Raw genomic sequence first — 23,565 nt, forward strand, 5'->3', positions numbered from 1 at the left:
TTTTGAAACTTGATCAATTTTAAAAGACTTTTGTGAATGCATTTATCATTATATCTCTTCCTCCTAGGGAAACCATCGATCGAATACCAAATAATACTTTCAAGCAAATATCTATTAACTTCAAATTAATAATAAATAAAAAAAATGGAATCATTAAAATAAGTTGGTAAATCTTCACGTAAGCAAATGCCAATTTTTTTTTTCCAGGAAAAACAATGTTTGAAACTAAATATAAAGTATGAACACCTTTTACAAGCATGCAATCTTCTTGCATGTAAATGAAAAGCTTTGTGGGTTTAATGGGTGGCTCCATCTCGAATAAATGACATCCATATTCCATCATTGATCATGCTATGCCTACCTCTTGAAGTCTTGACAATTCTCAACATTGTGTCTTTTAGCCATAGCAAGAAATTCGCACTTTTTACCACTTAGGAAGGACGTGGTGGTTGGATAGCCTCGATCAATGCAGGTTTTATTTGACGAGCTCTTAGAAGAAGATGATAGATATCATTGCAGGAGTGAGGTGACTGAGGTAATTAAAGATCCTCGTTTCTTTTAGAGTACTTTAGTCTCCAACATATTAAGGATTGGTGTTGATATTGTTGTGTCTTCCATTACTTTCTTCAAAATCTATTATCCCCAACCTCACAGTTCAAGGCTCGATGCTTGTATTTCTTAATAGAACCTTGAATTCCATAATGGTACTCTTATTATATACTTGGATCGTACTAGTTAGGGTATAGTAGCTAGGTGTGTAGGATTCGCTGAAGTAGGTGCAATTAGTTAAGCGAGCAAGAGGCATTGGTATACTACATTATATGGAAGAGGGATTCCAATCCTTGAGGATGACTTATGTGGAGAGAGGGGTGCCATTTTTATTATTACTTATAGGGCCTTATAGCCACATCCTTGATCAACCTCATACCTATACCATATTCTATCCTTTTGGCCATAGTGACGAGTTCTTCGAAAGAAAATGCGCGATGGTCCATTAGACACTCATGGGATCTAAAAGTGTTGATGAATATGTAAACAAGCTCCTTCCCGGCGGCAGTACTTGGGCAACTATTTTATGCTATCCCTTACCAATACTAGTTTTAATCCTAAAAAATATAATTTAATTAGTGAAGTTATAAATTTACTTTTTAGAAAATTGATTCGATACCACGTTAATAATAATTAAAAAAAAACTCACCACTCCCCTTCCTCATGCCTCCTAGGTCTAATTTTTTAGGGTAGACATTATAGGAGGATGCTAGAACCGCAAAAAGAAGATTGTGGAGTTGTCCTATGTGTTTATTGTAGGACATGAAACGGGCACTTCAATAGTAAGTTGTGTAGAAGAGTTGACCCTTCTATACATGTCCCTTCAATATCCAACTGTCCTGTTCAGAGTGCCTAGCAAGAAAACTAACTAATCCTTAATATGTTATGATAGAGTTCTTTCCTTGTTTTCCATGATTCTATGAACCTTTAGCATTTCGATCATCAGTGGGCTCGATTTGCTTAATTAGACTGGCAATTCCTATGATTGTTTGATCAACATTTTGGTTTTTGGCCAACAATAGGCTCATGACCAACTATTTCAACTAGCATTGATCACAATATGAGTCTATTTAGAATTTCACCCAATGGGACGCTTCCAACTAACTCTTACTTTCTTAAATTAGTAATGAGTTTATTAGGTACTTTTACACTAACGTCGTAATGGGTTGATGCCTCATTAATCATCTTAGAAAGTATAAGTAATTTGCAAAAATCAAACTGATCATGTATGAAATCCTTATTTAGTATTTTGATTGAGGTGGTCTTAGCGGCCATGATACTGACTTATGATAAGATCACAAAATGTTGTTATGATCAGTACTTTGTTTATAAATTAAAAAGATAAAGTATGCCTCCGTCCTACAAGATAACCTAGTGTAGCTAGGTTGTCTGATTTAACTAAAGTTGAAGATAAAGTTTAACGTCTAGTCCTAATTTATCCTCCATTATACAGTCCCCATCGCTAGTTTGAATTCGAACTATAGCAGATGGTTTCGGAGCCTTGCTTCCCATATTTGGAAGGTCGCTAGCTTTCCTTTCGTGGATCTATTATGGAAGCAAGTGTCGACGGGAGTAGAAATGGCCACTCCACATACTCTAAGATCGAAATCCCAAAGCGTTGAGGCCCTCGCCAATCTAATCTTAGGTTATAGTTTGAAATGGTGTGCTTAACTCATACAGTGTAGTGTTGTGTGTGAATAGGATTCACATTGGGCATACAATTATCGATACATACATATAAAATTCACAAATGTAAAGAAATAAGCTAGTGTAACCCATAAGTTTCTAGAAGAGTTGGCATTATGTTACATGGATTGTTGCACCTGACATTGCGGCGATCTTTAATGTTTTTAGAAAAAAAAAAAAAAATATCTGACATTTTGTTCTTAGATGAGAAAAAGATCTGGTTTACGGAGTCGTTACCTAATATTATAGTTACTAGGAATCCTAACTGATCAATAAAGATTCTATGGTACGAGACTGATTACGCAAAAAAAAAGAAGATATTATTACCTCTTAAGCATCCTACTCGAGGTAGACTCATTGCTAGTTTTGTTTTAAATTGCTAAGGATTTGTTGTATTACGCTTTTGATGGTCTACTTATAATATTCCTAACTCTGACGCCAATAAATATTTAACTACAAATACTTATAACTCTGGTATTGATAAATATTATGTGAAAAAAAAAATATTCCTTGACGTTAGTAAATATTAGAGTTGATATTTTTTACTCGGGCATCGATAAATATCAGAGTTGATATTTTTGACTTTGGAGTCACTACATAGTATTATAGTCACTATGAACCCTAACTGTTCAACAAAGATTCTATGATAAGAGACTAATTACGCAAAAAAAGAAGATACTATCACCTTTCAAGTGTCCTAGCTAAGGTAGGTTTATTGCTAGTTTTATTTTAAATTGCTAAGGATTTGTTGTATTATGCTTTTGATGGTCTGCCTAAAATATTCCTAACTGTGGCGCCAATAAATATTTAACTACAAATACTTCTAACTTTGGTATTAATAAATATTACATGAAAAAATATATATGATATTCCTGACTTTGGCGGTGAATATTGGAGTTGATATTTTTTACTCCGACATCAATAAATATCAGAGTTGATATTTCTGACTTTAACGTTAGTGAATATTAGGATTGATATTTGTCATGAATCCATTTAACTTGAACACTTTTGGATTGAGTTTTTTAAAATGATTATCACAACCTCAATTTTTCAATTTTTTTTTTTTAAAAAAATGAGAGAATGAAAAATAATTTGAGAATTGGGTCAAGACAACACAAATTGAAAGTTTGAGGACTAATAAAGATGAAATTATAAATTTGAAAGTCAATTTAGCCAAAAATTAGAAGAATTGATAAATTTAGGGACTTAATTAAACTTTGATTTAATTAATTAATACAATCAGGGGCTTAATTGAAGAAATATCAAAGTTCATGGTCAGTTTGGGTCAAAATTGAAAGAAATTAAATTCCAGGGACCAAAGTGAATAGGCGTTGATATTTCAGGGAAAAATTGAAAAATAACAGTCCTAGCCTAAAACGACGTCGTTCGAAACACCATGTATTTCAGAGGAAAATTGAAAAATAACAGTTCTAGCCTAAAACGGCGTCATTCCAAACACTGTGTATTCTCCACTTCCTTTGGAAGCAAAGGAAATCCAGTCGACCAGCCACAGAAATGGCTTTGGCCAAACCCCAATTCCCCACCAAATTCAGACCAAACTAGATCTGTTTCAATGTCCAAGACTTCCATCACCGATCTGGGTAGTTGGTTTTGTTTTCTGAAGATGATGAGGGATATGGTGCAGGTTAAACTATTGTGCTAAGGGTTCTTGGAACAATATCAAAAGATGGCATGCCTTGTATGGTGTGGGGTATATCTGGTGGAAAGGTTAGGGAAAAGAAAATAAAAGTGTGTGTTTTCGCAACCAAGAGAAAAAAAATAAAGCTATTATTATCTTGATGATCCTTTTAAACTGAAGATTAGGAGAGAATGGAAAAAACACATTATACTCAATTTTCCCACAAGTTAATATATCATACCTTTAACCAAAATCAATCCCTGATATTTTAATTTCAAATTTTAATCCCTTTAAAATTAAATTAAAAGCAAATGGATCACAATTGAGTTATAAGATGGATGGTGATATTTAGGCGATAAAAAAATCACTTCTAATAAAAGAGTGGCCATATAATTTTTCTTGAATGTGATAACTAAGAAAAACTTAACATTTATTCTAAAAGTTTCTAGCCAGGGAGTTGTTTTCATAACTAAGAGTACAATCACTTTAATATATCATCGTAATGGGATTACTATTCAATTCTAACTTAAGGGGATTTCTTATGCAAGTTAAATTATATGTCCACATCTCAAGCCTAGTTTAGAGTTGATTATTGAGCTTTTTCTAATCAATCATAGCTAAGGTGATTTGAAGAGTGAAACATAGTCTAATCTCTCATTTAAATTGATACTGGCCAATAGAGTTTATTTAGGAAGGAAAAGGTTTAAGATTGAACCTTGTTTACTAGTTAGAAAACCTAAGCCAAAATAAATAAAAATAAAATAGAATATAATAAAAATAAATAAATTTAGACCTTAGGCCCAAATTCATATGTCAAATCATAAAAATAAAAACAAAGTACATATCTAATTTTGAAAGATCCAAAATATCAATGACTTGGTTTTTATTCTTATATCAACCTTCCACATAACATAAATAATATTCATCCAAATATTAAATGAGTCTAAATAATTTAACATGAACTTTGGAGTTCCCAAAAAAATTATCATTTCCATTGCATGCAAAACTTTTAAGAAACCCAACATTCCTAGTATGCTCCAATAGCTCCTAAAGGTTTCTTTTTGTTTGTCTCCTACATGCTAACTTGATCTTTATTAATTTTTATATATGGAAATTTTCTTGTGTGAATTTGGATGTTTATTCGTGGACACGCTTTAATTTACTTGTAGATGTGTTGATTTAAAGTACATATGTTAATTTTTGTGTGGATGTGAGTTTCAAACATTTTCAATGATTTTTTTTTTAAATATAAGGTACGGATATTTTAATAAAAAATAAACTCAATGGTAGTACAATCTTTAAAATTTTTTTTCGTTCAGATGTTGATATTTTGTTAATAATAATAATAATAATAATGCTTGTGTTATAATAAATATATTCTATTTTTTCTAATATAAAATATCATTTTTTTTATGAATATGAATTTGTAGGGGTACATTTTATCAATAATACCCTTTTAACTCATTTTTTCCATATAAAGTAAACCACAATCCTACCTATGGAGTTACTTTAAAGGTGACTACATCTTTTTTTTTTTTTATCTAAAAAAATAATTATATATCTATATGTATTTCATGTAAATTTTATTTTGGTTTTTTTTTTTTTTTTGTAAATATATTCTTATATGAATGATAATTTTGTATAATTTAAGGTTTATGTGCATATTAATTCTGTAATACTGCATCATTATGAGTTGATTTCGGCTGGGTCAATGTGACACCACTGAGGCCCATCGAGTGTGAGTGGATGTCTTCATGCCTACTTTGGATATAATCAAGGAAAACGGGTTTGAGTCCCAAGTTACCATTAACAATCCTGTCGGTTCTAATACCCAAAAGTGAGGATTGTGCTTTATTGGCAGACATATATTCCCAATCATTATCTTAGGTTTTAGTAATCTTTTATAATAAAGATGCATATATACCAGTTTAGAAAAATTTTAGTAATGACATAATAGGTACCTTTATCATCAAGGATAAGCAACAATGCAACTTAGGTAGAATGTATATGGTAGTAGTCAATTTTCCTATTATGTAACCATTCTCTTACCTAGCACTCTGAAGACTAATTACGGTTTCTAGTTACTATAAAAACTAGGTGATGACTTCTATTTTATATTTTTACCCTCATTTCACTAAGATGTCATATGCGATAAAATATCGACTCCATTAGGGGACCTTGTTTTAGAGCTAAGCTTTTTTTGCTTGATTTTTATGATAACATGTATTCTATGCTTTGATGTGTTCTTTAAAGGACTTTACCCTACCATTTTTTTTTCCTGAACTAACCAATATATGTTGTTGTGTTGTTTTAATATTTTTTATATGTTTATTTTATGTACCTTATTTCATGTATTTCTCTATTATGTCGAGATCGGATATGGATCCATTCCTTTGCACACACTATACAACATTTATTCTGTATGCGTATTGCTTTAAGTTATCATAAAGAATTAATGGTGTCTTGATATGGCTTTGACTTGGGCTAGCACATATGAACCCTTAGACTCTCATCAAAATTTTGCATGGTCATGATTAGTAGCTCATGTGGATTTTCCTAGTCCATACTCTTTGAACCTTATTGGCATCAAATCAATATTTAAAGTTTTGTGATCCAAATGATGTGGGACATTTTAAGACCAATAGGCTAACTAGCCTACCCACATAATGTCTAGAACCTTCAATTAGGGTGTTTCCTTGTAAAAATCACATTGGGTAGGCTTGATATGCATGGGTGACAAGATGTCCAAGTATTGAATTCTATATAAGAAGAGTTCCAATATAAGTCTAATTATCAATGAAATCTCTATCCATGGAAAAGTCACAATACTGTATCCTAGTCATCGATGGAAGTAAGTCCCCTTATAAATCAAGAGTGTTAAAGTGGTTATCAAATATTTTTTTTTATCATTATTAGAAGATTCCATAACTCTTTTAACATATCACAAAGGTTTACTTTGTATCCAATTATTTATTTCAAGATATTATTTTTGTGAAATTTTGTATTTATGTGAGTTATTTTTTTTTTTAGTTTTTATAAAAGGGAAAACAAATACAAATTTTCCTCAAAAGCCCATATTAAACTAAGTCATGAGAGGTACAAAAAGATAGCGCAAACCGAGAAGAATCACTCAGATAAGATCAAGTCTTCAATGGGTGAAAGCAATCAATGAACTAAAATATTAGGCCTAAACGGCTATAAAAAGAGGACAAGCAACTAAACCCAGGAGATCAGGTCAACACACTTTGCCTAATAGAAAGAAGACCAAGTGATTGGGCTTGCAAATTTTTAGTTTAAGGTTTGATGTCATGTTGCCCACACTATTTTAAAAATAAAAATAAATGGACAACACGTTCTTCATATTTGCAAATGTCGCATATCTACTAGTTTAGATACTTGCCACCTCCGGTTTTGGAAAGTCGGGGTCTAAGTTTTAGGACCCTAAAAACCTAGTTTTCAACTTTTTTTTTTTTTCACCTGAAAAACCCTAATAAATAACATAATACCACATTGAATTAAAAGATTTTTTTCTCTCTCAAAGTTTGATATACTTTTTTTTTGGCAAGATAAAAGTTCCAAACCATATAATAGAACTCCTCTCAACAAGATGAACCAATTGACACTAAGATTGACTTTTTTGTTGTCAAAATATGGCAATCCAACCACTGTCTCTCTCATTCCTTTTTTTTTTTTCCCAACAGCTTTCTCTCAAAATCAGGGATTAAAGTGTTAAATAAATAAATTTTATGATCAAAATACATATTACAAAAACCAAAGGGATCAAATATTAGAGGTGGTTTTGGACTTAATTTTCTTAATACATAGTTTATGCTAACAAGCATAACTTTTGATCCTGCCGTTGGGTCAGACTGAAATTTTTCCAAAATATTACAAGACCTTATTTTCTATAAAATTAAACATAACTTTTGATCCTGCCGGTTGATCAGACATCTATAAAGTCTTACGATAAAGTTCAGAAGCTACCATGTAAGATTTATATTATTATCCTAGTTGGTTTAAGATTCTTTTTCTATGTGGATAAGTACTTTTTTATTATTTTTCTAGATTTGTTTAGGATATTTTTACCTAGTACAAATAGGGTTATTTAACTTGTATTTATGTTTTTTTTGGAGAAACTTGGTTTATTTTGGAACAATATTATATGTGTGCGAGGTTGCACATACTCTCGGTTCTTCATTGAACTCTTTTGGGCTTATCAAAAATTAATTGTCATTATGACGATCTTCCTTGTACCTTTAGCTCTTAATTTGTTATAATCAAAGGGCTAGGGTTTTTTTTCATCTAATAACATGACTGGTTTGATTCAATTAATCATTTTATCAAGTTCTTTATTATAATATAATTTTAGCTTACTTGGGTTGTTATTTCTTGCATGTGGGTTTAAAGGTTCTTACCTTTTGGGTTTGCTTCGGTTGATAATAGAGCAAGGCTCTAAAATTAAGGTCTATCTTTTTATCTTTAAATTTTTTGTGTTATTTTTTGGTTGTTCTTCCATCTTGATTTTTGTGGCAATAGTATATAAAAAACTTTTCTATTAAAAAAGACTACTACTAAATCAATATATTAAAAAAAGAAGAAGAAAAGTTAAAATCACAAGTTTTTGTTACTCTTGCAAAATCAAAACTTACAATTCTTGAATTTGGAACTTGAGAAAAATACAAATCAGTATCTATTGAATTGATTTTTATCATCAATAAATTATTTTGTTTGTTGCTATTAGTTTTGGGTTGGTTTATCTTAATTATGGTTTCGGGTTTAATAATATTTATTGCATTCATCTTCACTTTCATATTCATTTTTGTGTACGTTATCGTATTCATTGTTGTTTTTTTATTTCACTCTCATTTTCATTTTGTAATTCATTTCATTATTTTTTTTATTTTTCTTGTTTGTCTATGTCTTGAAAATATTTGGTTGGATGTTACGAAGCTGTGATTTTTTATTGTTTGTGATTAGTTCCCTAAAGAATTGAAAAGAAAAGCACGAGAGGTAATGTGTGAGTATATTATCGTGAAAAGCAATAATTGAGTAAAACACGAGTGGAGTGATATCATATATATTGAGTGTAAACACATGAGGGAGTGTGTGAGGATATGCTTTTTTTTTTCCTACTAACATAAAATTTTAGATTTTGATGATGTCTTTCAAAGATGGATCATTACTTATAAAGTAAATGGAAAACTAGTTCTTTATATTACATGATATGTGGTAGCAATTTGAGAGGATGGATGTGAGGTTTGGTGTGGTTTTTGAATGATTCAAACTATGAGATAACGAATGTGGTGAAAATGTAGAACTATGTGGAGTTAGAAAAAATGATGCAATTGACTACAAAGGTGAAAATAAAACTTAAAAGAAAAGGAAAGAAGGGGTTGCCCAAAATGAGCATATTGTGGGAGCTAAAACCAAACAACCTAATGAAAAAAAAAAAAAAAACGGTCTCCACTGATACTAGAAGTAAATCTGATACTAAAAAAACCCTTACTCTTGATTTCAAATGGTTTTTATGTTTGAAAATAAATTACATAACATCTTAATATCCTATATTATTATATGATTATGAGGAGATTGAATATGAAAAAGATAACAATGATGATGAAATGCCACCACTCAAAGATGCTAGTAATAATAATGTAAAGTATCTAGTTGATGATGAATCACTTATGATTAAGCTACCATTAAGTGTTTAGATAAAAATACAAAAAAAAGAGAAAGAGAGGGTGATTTAAAGCAACAAAGAGTGAATAACTTCTATACAATTACAAAATACATCTTTTCCTACTCATTTCAAATGTTCGAGACTTGTAAAAAAACCTTTATTTTTATTGTCAATGCCTTTTATTTGAAAACATGCTCCTTGTAAAAAATCTATGACGTTGTTTTCTAAGATAACTAGGACTTTTCTATGATGATATTGATAATTGCTTTATGGATAATTATATATCTGCTTGATATACATAATTTTTATGCTAATTTTCTCATTAATATTGAATGAGAATAAAATATTTTTATTTTTATTTTTTCATTATAAATTTTTTCATATAATCTTTTCAAATTTATTGTTTATATATATATATATATATATATATATATATATATATATATATATATATATATAGTTGAAAAGAGATAGTCAATTTATGATTTTTTAGAAAAATTGAAGATTGCTTTCATGATCATAAAGAGTTTTTATTTAAGAAACAATACTCCTAAAAATATATGTTTTTGACAAAAGAAAAATGCATTAATAGGAAAAATTAGTTTTTTTTAATTAAAAAGACACACCTTTTCTTTTTATTTAAAATTGATGTAATTTCTTTAAACTTTTTTTATTGTTGCTGATTGGACTCAATGAACTGTGTTGCTAATAAAAAACCAAGTTTTATAGCAATATAAATGAATACATTAATGAAAAAAATTATATATAAAAAAAATATATTTTTTTATCAGTAATTTTACTCGTTGTCTTTCCTGTAAATATATATTTTTAAAATTATTTAATTTAATAAAAAAAATAGTTCTAGAAAGCAAGGTTATTAAACCTAGCTATGGTCATGACTTAGAGCACGAGTTTGATGGCTTTACTCAGTTTAATTAGGATAATAAAAATGTATCATTTTGATATTTTTTTAATAAAAAAACATTAAATCAACATTTTTTTTTAAAAATAATTTTTTTTTTAAGCTGAGTTTCTACCTGGTTGATCAATTTGTAGGTGTAATCATCAAGTCAACTAAGTCATACTTGATTAGCTCTTATAAGATTTGCTGTAAAACTCAACTTGATCTAGCGAACGAAGAGTTGATGGGTGACCATGATGACTCATTAGACTTGATTTTATTTAATAATATCATCGAAAAGTTCCTCGTGATATTGCATTCATTTGACTAGTTCACACTAAAAGCAACTTATAATCCTACTCCATACTCTTATAAAATGACTAAGTTAGGTTTCATTTTAACTAACTCTTCTTTAAAATAAACAAAAAAAATATTTAATTTCAAAAAATATTTAATTATAACGACTGGAAAATTAACAAATTCAATACCAATTGTTAGTATTATAAAGTTTTAATATTTTCATAATTTATAAACAAATAATATTTGAACGATAATTAAACATACAAAATTATGTTTATCATACAAAAATTATTTCCATAAAAAATTACATGTAAATAACTAATATATTAAAGTGCATTGTGATATTGTTGATATGATAAATAATCTTCATGATAAATCTTTATAAACTATTTATCAATCGTTTATATCATAATCAATATACTATATGCCTTTTTTGTTTCTTCTGTCTAATGGGAAGAAACTACATTTAATCTTGAGTGGATGTAGAAGGCAACTTTAGAAATTAAACAAAACGTAAGGTCCTTAACTTTGCTTTAACATGTTAAGGCTTTGTTTGTTTTTGTGTTTCAAAAGCACTTTTAAAAAGATTTGATTTTTTTTTATGTTTTTTATTTAAATTAATATTTTTTTGGTATTTTCAAATCATTTTAATGTGCTGATGTCAAAAATAATTTTTTAAAAATAAAAAAAATTTTATTTTGATGTATTTCCGAATAAAAAATACTTTGAAAAATAACTGCAACTTATAAGAAAAGAAAGGTGATGTTAAAAATCAAATAAGATAAAACCACAAGAAAGTGATAATGAAGTAAAGGAAAAAGTGTAAATAAAAGCAGAGAATAGAAAAGCAATAAATTATGATATGAAAGATGAATCACAGAAAAAAAAAGTAATGAAATTTATAGGTAGAGTTGGTAATTGTTTTTAGTATTTGGATGATCTTTTTATATTATTACAAAGATGAAACATTACATGAATTGTAATTCCTATCTGTAGACAAATTATTTATAGCAAATTAAAAACTCATTATATGAATTCTAATATAATTTATATTCCTCTACAACCATATATTTTTTTAACTAATTTGTAATATTTGTCAATACAATATATTAAAGACTTGTATTTAGAATAAAAATTGGTGTTCTAGTCAATTAGACTAACACTTTTCTCATTGGTTGATAAAAGACATGCTCAACTAGTAGAAGCATTCATGCCCAAGAGTCTAATAAAGATCATAAAATTCAATTCACTTGTTAACTTCAAAAAGACAAGTTGCAAGTACATAGAGGAAGTGTTGGTAAACAATATATAATAACATAAAATAAGTAAATAAAAGAATACGAATACATAGAGTTAATAATAAACCACCCATCACAAGACTTAGATTTTTTAAATAATATAAATATTCAACTTTCAAGCTTAATAATATAGAGTTAAAAAAAGAGAGAGCACCGAACACCATTAATTTGGTTTACTCAGTAGTGAACTGGGAGAATACCCTGTGAGGATGAGCCCAGATTTTGGAGAGGCAAAGAGATAGATTGATACCTTGTGGTCACCAACTCATGAAATAGTATTATTTTTAGAAGCGAAAGGCAACAGAAACCTGAAGTTACATTATTTTGCATTTCATCATCAAATAATTGCATCTCTAATCATTAGGACCATGCCTGAGTCGACTTAAAAATATTCCTCTTCTATCTCTTTTCCAATCTTTCATCGATGGGCCAAACACAAACTTAATCAAAAGATTGGCACTCGGAAAATAAAATAAACCCCTGAAGGAGGATCGATCCCCATTTCCCAGAAAAAAATAATATAAACAGTACGTATGGATACAAAATAGCCAAAAATTAAGATATTCAATCATAGATTTGGTGTAAGCAAGACCCTATCCTGCTTAAGTTGTGATTTGAGTATTGAAGATATAGTAGGTAAAGTATCTCCATGTTTCTTTTCCTGATGACTTTTAAGCTCCCATGGCATCAAATGATTAAGAAATGGAGAGGGTGGACATCGCTTGATTTGATCCCTTCGCATAACTTTCTCTTAAAAAAAGAGAGAAAAGTGTGGGCATATTTGTTCTTATGCACGCGTCTGTATATGATATTAGACTACAAAAAAGCAGATTCATGAACCCCATTTAATGCAAAAAAAAAATAAAAAAAAAATAAAATTACCATCACTTCATTCCTAGCAAGTATTCTCTTATGATGCAGCCGACAACATGTACGCATGCTTCCGTTTTATTTATTTTTTACTTTTTGGAAGGAACTGAAAATTAATAACAAATTATTTTTGTAGATTGTTTTAGGCTTAGAATTTCCAAACTCTCAATGCATTATTTTATTTGATGAGGTGCCATTTTCTTATATATATATATATATATATATATATATATATATATAAAATGCTGGGGCTGGGTGTTATGGACAAATAGTGTTCGTATCAAACACACTATTGTATATCTTAGTGATTGGTGATGCCCTAAAAGCAAGTCAAATCAATTAAAGGTAAAACAAGTACTTGTAGAAAATGAAAATGTAAATCAGTTCTCTAAATCCCCAGCCACCCTTTATCTTTCATAGGAGCCACTCATTCACCGGGTATGATATATCTTCAGCATCAATGGCAGCGTTCTCAAAAATTAAAAATAAAAATAATTTATAGCAGCTCGTCGTATGTTTTATACTCAAATATTCCAATACTAATTTTTTGGGAAACTTTACCGAAGATTTGGTTTAATTACACTAGTTTTATACATAAAACACAATGCCTACTCTTGTTAGTTTATAGTATATACAATCGTGTTTCAAATATCTGCTAAATCCACAGTTTAGGGTTTAGGGAAGTTTTAAAATCAAGAAAGGTAGTTAAATTACAGTAAGTCTTGGCTTGGTAGTTAAGGCGTCCACTTTATCTTTCCTTTTTTAGATAATTTTAGTTGAAATTGTTTTCAATAATGAAAGTAGAACTATAATATTTGCTCTTAATTATTGTTTTCACAATTGGGAGATGGAAGCAAAAATTTTATTGTTTGACTTTTCATAGTTGTCAAAAACATTTCATATAACTCTAAAGACTAGACCGGTGGGTCAAAGAGGTTTACTGTTTTTTTTTTATATATATATATATATGACTGGATCAATATCTAAAGTAATTTTATTCTTTGAATGAACCACTTAATATAAAAAAATATATATGCAAAATTGTCGGTTGATTCAACTAGTCCATTTGCTCGCATTACACCACAAGTTAGAGTAATTGTTTTTTTTTTAAAAAAAAAGTTTTGGTATTGGTTATGTATCTTTTTAAAAAACATTTAACTATGTATTGAACGATATTTTTATAAAAAACATTTCATCTATCTAAATTAACCTGGGTTGACCGGTTAAATTCACAGAGATAATTTAAAAAAAACAAATTGAAAATCTCAATTCCAAATTAACTTAATGTTGAAGAATTAAGTTGATAAAAAATCTCATTTAATTAAAAAAAAATGAACTTAAATCAATCAAACAAACTTGCAATGCAAGTTATGCACATCTTTGGATTCAATACATTTTTTAATCCCAAAGATTATTTTTCATTTATTATACGATAATAAAACGCATGATAATTTTTTTGTATGAAATATTTTTTATAAAGTAAAAAACCATGGTTTTGAAATAGTAAAAGTAAATGATTGATAATAAATGGTGAAATTGCATTCTTTTAGGTTTGAGTTAAATAAAAAAACAGATTATCAATAGTAAATGATGAATTGTATTTTTTTTTTAAATTGAGGGGCAGACAAAGCATTAAACAATAAATAAATAAATAATAACCCGAATGTTGTATATTAACCCAAACATAAAATAGCAAAAAAATAAAAAATAAAAGAAGCCCAGGCGTGTGGTTCTAGTTGGCATTAAAAAAACAACCCGTGCACTTGGGTCTTTAGCACATCCCGCACGCCTTGGTCTATTTTTTTTTTTTAACAATGTTTTAAAGGGATAAACAAGATGTCAGCTGGCCTAATTTTCTTTAAAAAAAAGACAGCAAATGAAGCACCCTTTTTGACAACAAATTATGTCTCAGTTTTCTAAACTTAAAGAGTCATTTTGAACCATTTTTTACCCTAAACACCTTAATAAACCTATCCATTGCCTAAACAAACAAAAACAAAAGCTTAAAAAACTAAAATAAACCCAAACCCAATAACATTCCTGCTATCAGATTTGTCTCATTGGGCAAAAAAAGGGAAGGAAACTCATAAGTGAAACAACCTTAATGAAATGGAACTCATTGACATTGATTTCAACTATTTTTGTGGTTGAAATCTTCATCAATGATAATTTTTTTTTCTACACCGGAATTTGGTGGTACTCTCTTTCTTCTCATGAAAAATTACTGGAAAATATGAAAAATAAACTTTAATACCAAAATAGAATTTCTGAAAACTAAAGGGACCGATCACCTATAAACTAAAAAAGATAGGGGATTAAAATAAACTTTTTAAATGAAATCCAATGTTGCCATCAATTTTACCTGTCATTTTTAATTTTATCTTCTAACTTTAAACTCAACCATTTCTTAAAAAATATATGCAATTGTTTGCTAATTTAAGTTAAAAAGGGTTCAATTGTGCATAAAAAATATATTCAAGGATCAAATTGAAAATTTAGAAAAAAATCATTATTCTAATCCATAATGATCAGTAGGAGAGTCAAAAGTAAAAATTGCTAAAATGGTTTCTCCACACCACCTGGTTTCTTTTAATAAATACATAAATTGATCAAAGCATCCCCCACCTTTCTTTTTTAAGCCTTTTAGGTTGATCAAAAGATATTCCTCACCATATAACAAGGCTTGTTCTAAAATGATCAATATTCGAACTAGATAATTTACAATACAAAAATACTATTGTGGATGGACAATTAATGTTTGCCGAATACTCGGTGGAAAAAATCGTGGATAAATCATAAATGTGTACGAGAATAAAGTTCTTAATTTAGGTGCAAATTGTTTTAAGTAAAGCAACTTGGTAGCCGAAGATCATGAAATAAATAAATAATGTATGAATCTAATATTTCTAGGTCCAAAATACTTTGGATTTTACAATGAAAAATAATTCTTTCCAAATAAATATATATTTCCTTCTAGATAAAACAAATAGCTAGAGCAAATTTGTGCCAAAATACATAAAACTAGCACTCATACAGCAATGTTAATTAAGGTCTTGTAAGTTGTAACAAATAATTCCTTCAAACTAATTAAAAATGACCGTACATACAAATTTGAAACTTGGTGGGCTCTCGTTGTTAAAATTTCTCAAAGTTCTGCAATCAAGATTGTATCTCGTCAGCATTTGTCTCCAAATCGCATCTTAGACTTGTGTCCGGCAATAATTGAGTGCATGCAAGTTGTCAGATTGTCAGCAAATAAAGGCAAAAGATAAGGTAAAGAGCTAGCTGCGAAGAGAAAATAAGAGAGAGACCCAGCCACATTTATTTTGATGAATGTCCTTATATTTCTGCTAAATTTTGCTAGGACCACAAAGATGGAGCCTAGCTAGCTTCTGTCTACAAGCTGATAAACTGGATCCAATAATAGAGAGTCCAACAGTATATATCTCATACCTTCATCATCTTCATATAGTTGAACTCAATAATAGAACCTATATAACAGAGTTCGAATTCAGGATGTATATATCTATAAATTTTGTTGAAAAAAAATTGATTAGTGATTGTATGTGGGCTAATAGTCTCATACCATTTTTTGTCCTGGAAAATGATATATAAACAAAAATTATACTAAGTTTCTTGATGTATCTGCTATCAAAACTATTTCAAAAGATTTTTATTGTAAATTGAAAAAACACAACTTGCATTTTGTGAACATAGAGAATATGTAGAGCTTTCTATTCCACATTGGAAAAATACGATTTTCATCTAATATTTATACAGTGAGAGATAATAACCAATAAGAAAAGGATAGTACGCTTGCATGCATAATGGAAACCTTTGATTGTTCCTCTGCGCGCGAGGCAACGCCAATACTTTTTGAACCTTTTGTCTCCAACAATAATTGTTTTTGGCCCTTAAACTAAAACCATAATTTTTAAACAATTAGAATTAATTTTCTAAATAGTTACAAATCCTAAAACTCCTTTATTTTAAAAACCTTTTTTTAATAGCTACAACTCTTTAATTCCTAGCAGTTCTTTTTATTTTTGAAACTATTGTAACAACTTTTTAATTCTTTAATTTATTTTTTGTCTAACTATTATATGCTAGCAATCTATATATACCATGCACTCTTATAATCAAAGGCTGTAAAAAACCATTGTATTTTTTGTGTTTGCAAAACTTGCTGGTATTTCCTTTCGCTCTTGGTCTAGATGTTTTTGTGACCCTCATTTTAGAGGAGGAACTTGTTGGATTCTAGAGGATAGCTTTATGTTGAAAAAATATCCTTAAAAACAGTGTTAGTACACACCTCAAGTTTTATTTTGTTTATGTTCTTCATCATATTTTCTTACAACAATCTTAAGAATATTTTAGTAACATAGACAGAAACATTGATGCCAACAACGCTGCTACCCTCAACATTGATGTTGTTGAGAACTCTACTGTTGTTGCCACTATGTCGCTAAGTCATTCCTTAATATTTTAAAGATTGAGTTTTTTGTTGTAGAAAACTTTAAAAGGTGGCAATAAAGGATCTTTGGTGTCCTTGACATGCATGGAGTTGCTTGGGTTTTTATCAATCTTAACACCGGTGACAATGTTGAAGCATAGATATATGGGAACAATATTTGTTAGACACTTTATTTTAAGCACTCTCTCCGATGAGTTATTTGATGTATATTGCAGCTACAAGGAACAAAAGAAGATATGGAGCAATATGAGGATAGCTTTATGTTGAAAACATATCCTTAAAAACAGTGTTAGTACACACCTCAAATTTTATTTTGTTTATGTTCTTCATCATATTTTCTTACAAACAATCTTAAGAATATTTTAGTAACATAAGACAAAAAACACTGATGCCAACAACGCTGCTAACCCCTCAACATTGATGTTGTGTTGAGAACTCTACTGTTGTTGCCACTATTTTGGCTAAGTCATTCCTTAATATTTTAAGAATTGAGTTTTTTGTTGTAGAAAACTTTAAAAGGTGGCAATAAAGGATCTTTGGTGTCCTTGACATGCATGGAGTTGCTTGGGTTTTTATCAATCTTAACACCGGTGACAATGTTGAAGCATAGACATATGAGAACAATATTTGTTAGACACTTTATTTTAAGCACTCTCTTCGATGAGTTATTTGATGTTTATTGCAGCTACAAGGAACAGAAGAAGATATGGAGCAATATGATGATAAAGTCTATTGCCGAAGATGTGGGAAAATAAAAAATTGTCATTGGAAAATTTTATCAATGGAAAATGGTGGATAATAAAGATATCAAAATTCAAATTAACAAATACTATAGACTACTAGAGGACATGGAAGCCTAAAATATGAGCCTTCCTAAATGATTAGTTGCTGAAATATTGATAAAAAAAACTAACCAACTCATGAAGTGACTACAAGCAACAACTTAAGCATAAGCATAGATATTTATCTTTGATTGATCTTATCACCCACATCAACATTAAAGACATAAATAGAAAGGAGTTGCAAACTACTAGGAAGAAGGAAATGATCACCAAAGCAAACTTAGTATAAGGGAGTTCACATAAAAAAAGGAATGATGATGATATAATAATAATAATAATAATAATAATAAGAACAACAACAACAATAAAGCCTAATGTTAACAATACTAATATGTTCAAACTCAAACCCAATATTTTTAATAAAAAGGAAAATTGTTATGTGTGTGGCAAACCTGAACACCATGCATCTTAATGCCGAAATAGAAAGAGAAACAATAATCCTCTTAAAACCATGGTCATCATGGTTGAAGGAGAAGATATCATTGCTGTGATTGTTTCTCAAGTCAATATGGTGACCAATGAGAAAAATTGGGTTGGTAAAATTTAGAGCTACTAGCAATATATGTGCAAATAATGAAACTCTTCTCCACTTATAAACCTTTTAAGGATGGAGAAGAAGTGGTCAACCTTGGAGACTCAAGAACTGGAAATGTTTTTGAAAAATACAAAGTCCTTCTAAAATTGATTTCAAGTAAGACGTTGGCTTTGAATGAGGTGCTGCATGTCCCTAATATAAGAGCAAATTTGGTCTCTATATTTTTATTGGGAAAATTTAAGATCAACGTGTTAATTGAATCTGACAAGATTGTAATGACTAAGAACAATGTTTTGTGGGGAAAATGAAATTGTAACCATGGACTTTTTTTACTCAATATTGCTAATGAAATGAATGAAAATACATTTTCTTCTGCTTACTTGCCTGACTATATTGATCTATGACATGCTAGATTAGGACATGTTAGTTTATCTTATCTTAAGAAAATGAATTCTCTTGGTTTCATTTCTAGCTTAAATTCTTTATTTATGAATAAACATAAAATATGTGTTGAAACTAAAATTACTAAGAAAACATATGTATCTGTTAAAAAAAAAACTGAATTACTTAACTTAATACACACTAACTTAGGATATTTAAAGCAAACTATGATTGAAGGAGGTAAAAAATATTATGTGACCTTCTTAGATGATTTTTCAAGATATACAAAACTTTAACTGCTTAGATGTAAAGATAAAGCTTATAACATGTTCTTGTTATATAAAGTAGAAGTAGAAAATCAACTAAATAAAACAAATCAAATGAGTTAGATCTGATAGAAGAGGTGAGTATGTTCTAATGAATAATTATTATGAAAAGGAAGGTATAATACATGAAGTTACCTCACCTTATTCACCCGAGTCTAATGGGATAACTGAAAGGAAAAATAGAACTTTAAAAGAAATGATGAGTGTTATGTTAGTTAGTTCTTCAACACCCGATAATTTATGGGCTGAAACTATTTTATCTACATGTCATTTACATAATAAAATTTCTTATAAGAAAATTGGTTTAACACCTTATAATCATGGAAATATTATTCTTTTAATTTACAATATCTAAAAGTTATGTTATATGAACTAAAAAAAAAAAAAGATAAGTTAAAAAACTTCTGATGTTTATTGGTTATATTGAAAATAGTGTTGCATATATATTTCTAGTTTTAAAGAGTGATGTGCTAAATCACAAAACTATTATTGAAACAAAAAAAAAATACAGAATTCTTTGAACACATTTATCCATTAAATGAAAAGATTTCTCATGTACCTGTTAATGATAATGAAACTCACATTAAGGATGTCGCACGTGTGCGGCGGCGCGGCGATCGTCCACCCTCAAGGAATAATAATCGGAATATGTATTCCTGGCAAATAAGGAGAGACAAGGAATTCTTGTCTCTATATGTGAAAATATGGACTGGGAGTCGCCACCTAGTATTCTGGTTACTAGGAACCTTAACTGGTCTTTAGAGATCGGGTACGGAGACTGGTTGCGTAAAGGGAAGGTATTAGCACCCCAACTACGCCCTACCTAAGGTAAGCTGCATTGTTTTGTCTGATAAAATCTAAAGTCTTGTTGTGGTTTTTGAATTGTTGGTTCATTTACGGTTTAAGAAAAGTCCTCCTCTGTAAGGAGATCCTTATCTTTATCGAGTAAAAAACTAACTATTCAAAGTCGTCAAAAGAAAATATCTTTTTAATATCAAGAATACGATTTATGTATAAATTCATAATCCTTGATACTAAAATCAAACAAAATAAAATATTTTGTTGTTTTTTGAAATTTTGGCCAATGTTCTCTTGACTTTAATAAACTGGTTATTAAAGCCAAAATGCATGCTAAAATATTGTTTTTTGACATATGAAAAATACGATATGATATTTTAGATTTGAGATACTTGGCCGTATGCACAAAAACAATTTTTTTTTTTAATTGTCATTTTTTTTTTGTATTTTTGGAAGTTTTTGCCGAAAAACCTGGTCTTTTAATACCGGATTTGTATTTTACGACATAAAAATACTGGCCGATATTAATCAAAATGACATAAAAACGACGCGGAAAAATTATGAAACAAATATTTTTGATTTTTTTTTTGTTGTGTGAACAGTACCGCAGGACGAAAACTAGGTATTTTAATACCGGATTTATATTTTTACGATGTAAAATACAGATCGATATTAAGCAAAATTGATAAAACATGTGCAGAAAACAAAAATGTAAAAATTCTAAAAATAAAAAATAATAAAAAAAAAAGAAATGGGCCGGACCCGGCCCATATCAGTGGGCTGGGCCAACCCGGCCCATTACCAAATGGGCTGGTTACTGTGCCTAAGCACAGTAACCAGCCTCCTTCAACTGCTGCAGAACGTGAATTAATTCACGTTCTGCATGAAAAAAAAGAAAGGAGCTGCAAAAGGAGAAGGAGACGGGGCAGCGGGAGGTTACCTGCGGTGGCGTCGAGGCGGTGCTGCTGGCGGCGTAGGCACGGTGGCGATGGTGGCGGAGGCACTGTGGCCGGCGGTTTTCCTTCTCTCTCTCTCCTCTGTGTTTTTTTTTTTTCGTTTTCTTCTCTGCTTCTTCTTTTCTCTTCTCTTCCTTCTCTCCTCTCTTCTCTCGGTCTTCTCCCTTCTGTCCCTCTTTTTTTTCTTCTCTTCCTCCCTGTTTTTATAGCCAAAAACAGGGGGGGGCCGAATGGTGGGGCGGCCACTGTTGGCCGCCCCTCCACTATCCGTTCAATGGATAAAAAGGAGGCAAGTGGGCGTCGAATAGTAGGCGTCTTATTGCGCCAAACCCGGGAAAGAAGTTCGGTGAAAAGTGGAGAAGAAAAAATTCTTCTCCCCTGTTCTCTGCGTGCGCAGGGAAGAAGATGATGGTGCCGTTTCAAAACGGCACCGTTTTGGGTTTTCCTTTTTTTTTTTTTTTTTTTTTTAAACAGTGAATGAAACGGCGCCGTTTTGGTCAAAACGCGCCGTTTCATTTAAAAGGAAAAGGCGCCAAAACGCGTGATTCAAAGCAGGCCCTTAAGTTGTGCGCGTGTTTCAATTTAGTCCTTGGTCTCGGATTTCTTCAATTAAGTCCCTAATTGGCCATCAAACTTCAATATTTATGCAATTAAGCCCCTGATTTGACCAAATTAACTTCCAAAAATTATAATTTGACCCCAGAATTTCAATTTCTTCCAATTAAAGCCCAAATTAACTCAAAAATCAATTTTTCTTGCAATTAAAAACTCCATAAATTCAATTAAACCTTCAATAAAATTAAATTGAGTTTATAAACTTCTAATTTTGCATTGTTCTTCCTCAGATTGAATTTTCTTTATCATCGGGGCTCTCATCAGTCAATGATATACTGTCAAAAATTAAATTTTTGATTTTTGAACATCCTCAATCAATTTTTTGAGCATTTTTAGGGCGCTCTGGCATTTTTTTCACTGTTCTATTTTTTGATAATATATTTTTTTGAATTTTTTTTTTTGTATTTTATTATTTGTTATGTGGGGACCCAGAAATGGGTTACAACAGTTGCCCCCCTCTTTACAATGCTTACGGAGCAAAGATTTGTGCATAGTAAGTGTTGTAAAGATAAAATAAAATTGGTCTTCCGAAACTGATCGTCTCAAAAAATGATTGACCTAAAACTTCAACCGGACCCAAAGCCCTGTGTGTGGTTGGGCTAAACTGAGATTCCTTTCTTTAACCCGAAACTTAAATATTATGTGTGTGTGGTTAAGATAGACTGAGATTCCTTTCGGCAATCCCCTCTAACTAGAACCAAAATCCTGTGTGTGGTTGGGATAGACTGAGATTCCTGTCGGCAATCCCCTCTAACCAAAACCAAAATCCTGTTTGGTTGGGATAGACTGAGATTCCTTTCGGCAATCCCCTCTAACCAGAACCAAAATCCTCTGTGTGGTTGGGATAGACTGAGATTTCTTTCGGCAATCCCCTCTAACCAGAACCAAAATCCTGTGTGTGGTTGGGATAGACTGAGATTCCTTTCGGCAATCCCCTCTAACCAGAACCAAAATCCTCTGTGCGGTTGGGATAGACTGAGATTGCTTTCGGCAATCCCCTCTAACTAGAACCAAAATCTTGTGTGTGGTTGGGATAGACTGAGATTCCTTTCGGCAATCCCCTCTAACCAGAACCAAAAACCTGTGTGTTCAAACCCTTTGTTTTTGAAGAAAGATGGTATATTTTCACGGGCGAGCTGCCCAACACATACTTAAGGTGGTCTATTTTCAGGGGCGACCAGCCCACACACTTATGCTGACATTGGTCTATTTTCATGGGCGACCTGCCCAAACATAAAAGTAAAGAGTGGTCTCATTGTAATGGGTGACCTACCCAGATGGAAAAAATATGAAGAATTGGATGGCGAGGGCTTAAAGGCACACTCGAAAAGAGGTAGGGTTAGAAAAACGCACTACCAAAGGAGTTGAGGGCTCAAAGGCGCACTCAAATGGAGGTAGGGTTAGAAAACGCACTACCCAAGGGATGAGGGCTCAAAGGCGCACTCAAAATGGAGGTGAGGGCTCAAAGGCACACTCAAACGGAGGTGAGGGCTCAATGGCGCACTCAAAACGGAGGTAGGGTTAGAAAACGCACTACCAAAGGGATGAGGGCTCAAAGGCGCGCTCAAAATGAAGGCGAGGGCTCAAAGGCGCACTCAAACGGAGATAGGGTTAGAAAACGCACTACCAAAGGGATGAGGGCTCAAAGGCGCACTCAAAATGGAGGTGAGGGCTCAAAGGCGCACTCAAACGGAGGTGAGGGCTCAAAGGCACAC

This window comes from Populus alba, chromosome 16 (assembly GCF_005239225.2).
Source record: "Populus alba chromosome 16, ASM523922v2, whole genome shotgun sequence".
Taxonomy (NCBI): Eukaryota; Viridiplantae; Streptophyta; class Magnoliopsida; order Malpighiales; family Salicaceae; genus Populus; species Populus alba.